Genomic DNA, 8,892 nt, shown 5'->3' with positions numbered 1-8,892 from the left:
GCATAGTGACATGCAGAACAAACTGTGCATATAGTATGGTTTACATAAAAGTCAGTTGTCTTTCACACACACACACACACACACACACACACACACACACACACACACACACACACACATATATATATATACATATATATATATATATATATATATATATATATATATATATATATATATATATATATATATATTTCATTTATTTATTTCATAAATATTTTTCATCACAATTGGGTTTGTGGGGAGCCATCCCTGCTTCAAGCTGTCACAGCATGGCACCAACACTTCAAACTAGTTAAAAAACCCAATACAGCAGATCTACAAGCACCTCGCACATGCCAGGGACAGAGTAGGTTGGCCTGTATAAGCCTTGCTGTCAACACACTATACTACACCACTCAGGCCACCAAGCCAGGTGTGGTCAATTAGTGCCTTCTTTTGATCAGTGGCTTCTGCTTGATGAGTGGCACCAGTCTGTCTTTGTTCCCTGGTCAGTCAAGTTCACTGGGAGAGAATGTTTCAGATCAGTGCAAGTGTATTTGTTTTCCATTTGGACTTACTGTGTTTTGTTGGTACAGTATGCGTGCGACTAACTAATATTTCTGATAATTCCAATTTGTTTGTTGTTTAATTAGCCGGATTGTGAATGCCCTGCATTTTTCTTTCATCTTTAGAACCACACGTGTGTAACAAAACAGAGTGGTGATCATTTGGTGTGGGTGAAGAGAAGAAAAACATTTCATTAAAGGAGTAGTTCACCCCCAAAGTGACTTTTTTTTCTATTGAACTCAAGTCTCCATGGCGTGAGTAATACATTGAAAAAATAAGTCATTTTGGGGGTGAACTACTCCTTGAATTTCAGTTTTGTGGTGTTTTGACTGGACACCCTGAGGATATTGCCAGATAGACAGACAGACAGACAGACAGACAGACAGACAGACAGAGAATTGTAGGCCTTGCATTTATTTGACTTGGTTCCAACAGATGGCGAAAATAGCTAATCTTCAAGCTCACAATGCCTCACTGTTTGGACAAAGAGTTGAGGCGTTACATTTTGTAAAACACGGCCTTGTGAAAATAGCAGATCTACATGCTCACAACCCCTCACAACGCAGGGCGGCGTGAGCATGTAGATCTGATATTTTCACAATTTCTGCCCCTAATATTTAATTTATCATTTTAAAAGTATTAAAAAGTCCTTAAATTGTCTCTTTAGAAATGTGCAGATAGCCTCTGTATACTGTTGAGTGGAAAAACAATGTTTCACATTAAGCTAAACATTTGGGACCACCCAAGATCATTTGGAGACCCCTCTAGGGGTCCCATAGTTGAACCACTGACTTATAAGGGGAGTATGGAGACCCCTCTAGGGGTCCCATAGTTGAACCACTGACTTATAAGGGGAGTATATGAGGCTGGATCCGTCTGGAACACTGCACTAGGCTCTCGCCAGCTCTGTAGCTCTCCACACTTGAACAGTTGTGTCCTTAAATTCAATTATAATAATTAACCCCTGTACGGGCAATAGTTTCACATGACTTTGTGTACACAGCCAATAGTTTTACATGAACATGTTCAGGCTTTAGTACTGTACTGTCTCGTGTAGCCCAACAGAGCCCATCACAGCACAACACGGCCCACCAGAGCCCAATACAGCCTACCAGAGCCCAATAGACTCCAGCAAACCTAAGTCCAGCCCAGTCCTGCCCAATAGGAGTATAGACCAGGGAAGGGGGGTAGTTAGATGACTGCACCAGACTCCACCAGGCTGCTCCATGCTCCAGCCAGCTCTGTAGATCCTGTGTACACGGCACTCCTAACTCGAAAGGTCAAGGAAAAGGGTCGTTTTAGGCGTCAAAACAGGCCCTTAAAATGAATAAAAAAATCAAAAAAATATGTTTTGTTTCAGGCAGGACACACGTTTCATATTTGAAGCATGCCCGATCTGGTCCATGGCCGGTTCTCAAAGTGAGGTCGGGGGGCCCACAATGTCCCTCTGAGGGGACACATGTGTGTGTGTGTGTGTGTGTGTCTGTGTCTGTCATTAGTTTCATTTTCGCTGAAATGTCTCAGTGTTTCATTAGCTGAGAAATCACGTGACATAACACAGGCAGGGGCGTCAATTGGGTATGGCAGGGGTATGCAGCTGCCATACCTTGGCTACAAGGGGAAATCATAAAAATGTACTTTTCATCGTGCCTGCACGAGGGCACGCGTGCAAGACACCAGTCATGTTGCCATACCTTAGCTTGTTCTGAACTGACGCCACTGAACACAGGTGTTCCACAGGGGCGCGTGCGTGTGGGGTGTGTGTGTGTGTGTGTGTGTGTGTGTGTGTGCGCGTGTGTTTGTGTGTGTGCCTGAAATGTCATAGGAGGAGCTCAGGGTGGTCCTTGTGCTTCGCGACGTTCGCGCGTGCGCGTGCATGCGCATGCATGTGTGTGAGTGTGTGCGTGTGTGTTGAGACTGAGTACACAGTGCCACAGTGCCAATTATTGTCTTGAAACAACAAAATCAACCCAATAAGAGACTTATTCATGTTATTTCATAAAAAGCCTTTTTTCTAGCCTTTTTAAACAAATTAGGCCATTTGGGGCAGGCGCAGTAGTCGCTAATAAATTCATTGAAAAATCATCATGGAACATAAAACTCTTGTTTATTTTTTTTTATAAAGTATAGATTTTAATCTTTCCATCGGTATACTCAATTTGTTCATAGACATAGAAACAAATTTTCAATATATTACATTACAAATGAGTCAAAATGCTCCAAAACCCTGACATGTTTTGGAAGAGTTTAATAAAAAACGTGGGGCAGGCAATGTGTTAAAATCAATAAAAAAATCTAAAAAAATCTGTTTGTTTTACGCAGGAAACACTTTTCATATTTGAAGGATGCCTGATCCGATGGAATGGGTTTCGTGTCTCTCCGACACTTTGAACCCTTTATGATTGCGAAAAAGACACGAAATTTGCACGCCACCAACACGATTACACATTCTTTCGGATAAAAGACACTTATTCTGACTTACTTTTTGACGCTGAATCCAACAAACCCGGTCTCGTGTCTCTACGACACTCCTAACTCGAAAGGTCAAGGAAAAAGCCACTGTGTACACAGGCAATAGTTTTACATGACTTTGTGTACACGGCCAATAGTTTTACATGAACATGTCTAGGCTTTAGTACTGTACTGCCTCGTATAGCCCAACAGAGCCCAGCACAGAACAGCACAGCCCACCAGAGCCCAATACAGCCCCCCAGAGCCCAACAGAGTCCAGCAAACCTAAGTCCAGCCCAGTCCTGCCGAGTAGGAGTATAGACCGGGGAAAGGGGGTAGTTAGATGACTCCACCAGGCCATTACTGTCCAGATCTGGCTTGAATAGGCCAGACCAGGGTAGACAGGACTGCACCAGACTCCACCAGGCTGCTCCAGCCAGCTCTGTAGATCCTTGCACATGCGACTAACCACTGTGTACACGGGCATTAGTTTTAAGTTTTACATGAACCCTCAGAGGGACACTGTGGGCTTATCAAGTGGTCCATGGCCGGTTCTCAAAGTGAGGTCGGGGGGCCCACAGTGTCCCTCTGAGGGGACACGGCACAGACCGTGTACACGAAGGGCAGGAGCAAGTGTTCAAGTCCCATAGAATCTATGGGAAATGTACACAGGCATGTACAAAGTCACCAGTAGTTTTACATGAACCCTCAGAGGGACACTGTGGGCTTATCAAGTGGTCCATGGTCGGTTCTCAAAGTGAGGTCGGGGACCCTCAGAGGGACACTGTGGGCTTATCAAGTGGTCCATGGTCGGTCCTCAAAGTGAGGTCGGGGGACCCTCAGAGGGACACTGTGGGCTTATCAAGTGGTCCATGGTCGGTCCTCAAAGTGAGGTCGGGGGACCCTCAGAGGGACACTGTGGGCTTATCAAGTGGTCCATGGTCGGTTCTCAAAGTGAGGTCGGGGGCCCACAGTGTCCCTCTGAGGGGACACGGCACAGACCGTGTACACAAAGGGCAGGAGCAAGTGTTCAAGTCCCATAGAATCTATGGGAAATGTACACAGGCGTGTACAAAGTCACCAGTAGTTTTACATGAACCCTCAGAGGGACACTGTGGGCTTATCAAGTGGTCCATGGTCGGTTCTCAAAGTGAGGTCGGGGGACCCTCAGAGGGACACTGTGGGCTTATCAAGTGGTCCATGGCCGGTTCTCAAAGTGAGGTCGGGGGGCCCACAATGTCCCTCTGAGGGGACACGGCACAGATTGTGTACACGAAGGGCAGGAGCAAGTGTTCAAGTCCCATAGAATCTATGGGAAATGTACACAGGCGTTTACAAAGTCTCTGAGTGTCCCACCAGGCTGGAGCAGCCTGGTGTTGTCTGGTGCAGTCCTGTCTACCCTAGTCTGGCCTATTCAAGCCAGATCTGGACAGTAATGGCCTGGTGGAGTCATCTAACTACCCCCTTTCCCCGGTCTATACTCCTACTCGGCTGGGCTGGACTTAGGTTTGCTGGACTCTGTTGGGCTCTGGGGGGCTGTATTGGGCTCTGGTGGGCTGTGCTGTTCTGTGCTGGGCTCTGTTGGGCTATACGAGGCAGTACAGTACTAAAGCCTAGACATGTTCATGTAAAACTATTGGCTGTGTACACAAAGTCATGTAAAACTATTGCCCGTATATACAGGGGTTAATTATTATAATTGAATTTAAGGACACAACTGTTCAAGTGTGGAGAGCTACAGAGCTGGCGAGAGCCTAGTGCAGTGTTCCAGACGGATCCAGCCTCATATACTCCCCTTATAAGTCAGCGGTTCAACTATGGGACCCCTAGAGGGGTCTCCATACTCCCCTTATAAGTCAGTGGTTCAACTATGGGACCCCTAGAGGGGTCTCCAAATGATCTTGGGTGGTCCCAAATGTTTTTAATGAATTTAAGGACTTTTTAATACTTTTAAAATGATAAATTAAATATTAGGGGCAGAAATTGTGAAAATATCAGATCTACATGCTCACGCCGCCCTGCGTTGTGAGGTGTTGTGAGCATGTAGATCTGCTATTTTCACAAGGCCGTGTTTTACAAAATGTAACGCCTCAACTCTTTGTCCAAACAGTGAGGCATTGTGAGCTTGAAGATTAGCTATTTTCGCCATCTGTTGGAACCAAGTCAAATAAATGCAAGGCCTACAATTCTCTGTCTGTCTGTCTGTCTGTCTGTCTGTCTGTCTGTCTGTCTATCTATCTGGCAATATGTTCAGGGTGTCCAGTCAAAACACCACAAAACTGACATTCAAGGAGTAGTTCACCCCCAAAATGACTTATTTTTTCAATGTATTACTCACGCCATGGAGACTTGAGTTCAATAGAAAAAAAGTCACTTTGGGGGTGAACTACTCCTTTAATGAAATGTTTTTCTTCTCTTCACCCACACCAAATGATCACCACTCTGTTTTGTTACACACGTGTGGTTCTAAAGATGAAAGAAAAATGCAGGGCATTCACAATCCGGCTAATTAAACAACAAACAAATTGGAATTATCAGAAATATTAGTTAGTCGCACGCATACTGTACCAACAAAACACAGTAAGTCCAAATGGAAAACAAATACACTTGCACTGATCTGAAACATTCTCTCCCAGTGAACTTGACTGACCAGGGAACAAAGACAGACTGGTGCCACTCATCAAGCAGAAGCCACTGATCAAAAGAAGGCACTAATTGACCACACCTGGCTTGGTGGCCTGAGTGGTGTAGTATAGTGTGTTGACAGCAAGGCTTATGCAGGCCAACCTACTCTGTCCCTGGCATGTGCGAGGTGCTTGTAGATCTGTGAGGTGCTTGTAGATCTGCTGTATTGGGTTTTTTAACTAGTTTGAAGTGTTGGTGCCGTGCTGTGACAGCTTGAAGCAGGGATGGCTCCCCACAAACCCAATTGTGATGACAAATATTTATGAAATAAATAAATGAAATATATATATATATATATATATATATATATATATGTGTATATATATATATATATGTGTGTGTGTGTGTGTGTGTGTGTGTGTGTGTGTGTGTGTGTGTGTGTGTGTGTGAAAGACAACTGACTTTTATGTAAACCATACTATATGGACAGTTTGTTCTGCATGTCACTATGCTGGAAAGTGTCCTAATCGGGAGATAAGCCCTGGGGGTCCCTGGAGGGGTGGAGGTTGTGGATTGGCAGGCAAGGAGTGTGTGTGCAAAGTTTGGCATTGAGTAATATGCTGGCTGTGTACACATGTTCACAGCGGCGTCAGTTCAGGAAAGGCTAAGGTATGGCAACATGACTGGTGTCTTGCAAGACACCAATCATGTTGCCATACCTTAGCAACAGGCACGATGAAAAGTACATTTAATTATTTCCCCCCTGTAGCCAAGGTATGGCAGCTGCCATAGCTTGCCATACCCAATTGACGCCCCTGCATGTTCACCTCCAGTAGGTTGGGAAAGTAGCCTGCCACCCTGTGGAAATAGGCTTGAACTGCAAGATAGGACCCTAAAACAAATAAAATGGAATAAAAAAGCATCCGTAAGACGGATGGGCGAACAAGTGGTGTCCATACGTAGATGGGGTCCCAGAGGACATGTAGAGCCCACCCCCTTATTTTTCACGCCCCCAGGGAACACACAGCGGGGTTTGGAAATTTGTCGTGTACACCAGCCCTAGGACCTCGGCTTCGTGGACCGATTTAACGATAGGGGTAATAATAGTAATAATAATAATATTTGTTATTATTATTTTCATTATAACATTTGTTATTACCCATATAGTTGCAAGCAGCAATATATGGGGCCAATCACGATGTGCAATAAGCCATAGCAACAGAATGCGGTCAAGCCGGGTTCATATTCCTATAGGCTCTTTTACCACTGTAAGAGGTTTGAGGGGAAAATAGGCATTGCCTTTAGGCCTAAAATATGAAATGATCTATTTAGTGAAATTATTTTTTGACAGGTTGATAATGAAGGTAAAGCCTCTGTTTATCTCTGCCGTCATGTGACAGTATTCACAACAGATCAAGGGAGTACCTGTACCCAGTGTTGTACCTGAACTAGGGCGGTCACGATTATGACATTTTACATGACGATTAATTGTCACTCAAATAATTGCGATTAACGATTTAATTGTGTTTTTGTCGTTGACAATTACATTTCTGTTTGGCTTTTAGGCTTTGAAGTTGCACATGGCATATATGACACATAACCTAAATATACAAAGAAATTACTGACATATTTGACAACTTTATACTTAAAAAAGAACATTGATAGTGGAAATAGCCGATCTTCAAGCTCACAACGTGTCGCGATGCGACGCGTTGTGAGCTTGGAGATCGGCTATTTCCACTATTTTTTACTTTAAAAAGAATATATGAACATTTTTCAACATGGAAACGATTATGACGATTAAGAAAAATAATCACGATTATGTCAAATAATTGCGATTAGACGATTATGTAATAATTGTGACAGCCCTAACCTGAACACGTTCAATGAACGATCGTTCACGAATTCGTTCATATTTTGGGTGAACGTGAACGGACCGCTTGATAAAGTTGTTGTTGAACGCGCTCATTCTGGCGTTCATGAACGGCGCTCGTTGGTTCGTTCGTGCCCACGAAGGGAGCCCATGTGGAGGGGGGCCCATGTCTTTGATCTTGACCCCCCTCCCAAAAATCTGTACGACAGGCCTGAGTATCTGCTCCCATTAAATTGCTGCCCTCACTCTCAGGCTCACGCCAGAGCAGCCGAAGCCTTATCTTTGGTCTGGGTGCCAACATCACCAGTGCGGATGCCATCATACCTGGCGCCAAACTGCCAACTGGTCGACAGATCTTGCGGTGCATGCTGTATAACTATGATACGCAACAGCATGAAAAGCGACCCGGTTTGACTGGAGCGATGTCACAGTTCATGGCAGCCAAGGTCGTCCTGGAGCAAGTGAGACCATTTCATGCCAAGGCCAAAATCCCAATGGTGAGCGATGCGCAGGCGTGCAAGAAGATGGTGGCGCTTGTTGATGACAACAAAAAGCTGCGGCGCATTCCGCATGCCTGGCGCTCTAGTAAGGCTATAGCTCAACAGGTGGATGCAATGGAGCACAGGCTAGATGCCACATTCCCACTGTGGTCTCCAAACGCAGAGGAGCAGATACGCAATCCAGAGGACATTGCTTTCCTGGCTAGCATGAAGGGAGACAGAGTGGCCACATTTGGTGCATTGGATGCTAAGTTGAGATCCAAGGTAAAGCGGCGACAGAAGCGTGAAGCTGGGGCAGCTGCCCAGCAGGAAAAAACACCAAGGAGCAGCAGGAAATGACTGTGAAGTCCAGCATGGCGATGTTGGAGAGCGAAAGTGATGAGGATAGCGATATAGATGAAATGGCCACTCTACCGGCAGAGAACACACCCTCCTGCAAGCGTAAGAAGACTGGCACCACAGTCTTAATTCCACCCGACATCCTCAGCCGGCTGAGTCTTGTGTCACTGGCTACACGGTTAAAAATCACACCGATGCAGCAGGCTGCCTTCACGCGTGGCCTGATCACAGAGTCGGGTGGTAATTGTGCAAATATTTCGGCATCCAATGCGACAGCTGATCGATCACGCCGCAAAGTGCTGTAGGATGTCAGTAAAGAACTCCACAGGCAGTGGACACCACCTCCAATGTGCACCCTGCACTGGGACAGCAAGTTGACACCGATGCTCAGTAATGTGCGCCAGTTGGAGGAGCGTTTGACTGTGGTGGTTGGTGATGCGGAGCAGCTCAAACTGCTTGGTGTGCCAGCATATACGAAGGGGAAAGACGAGGCATGTGGAGAGATAATTGCCCGGCTGACATGCAAGCTACTGCAGGACTGGTGCTGTGCCGACC

Source organism: Nannobrachium achirus (genome assembly GCF_963921795.1).
Source record: "Nannobrachium achirus genome assembly, chromosome: 5".
NCBI lineage: Eukaryota > Metazoa > Chordata > Actinopteri > Myctophiformes > Myctophidae > Nannobrachium > Nannobrachium achirus.
Note: the sequence above shows the minus strand (reverse complement) of the source record.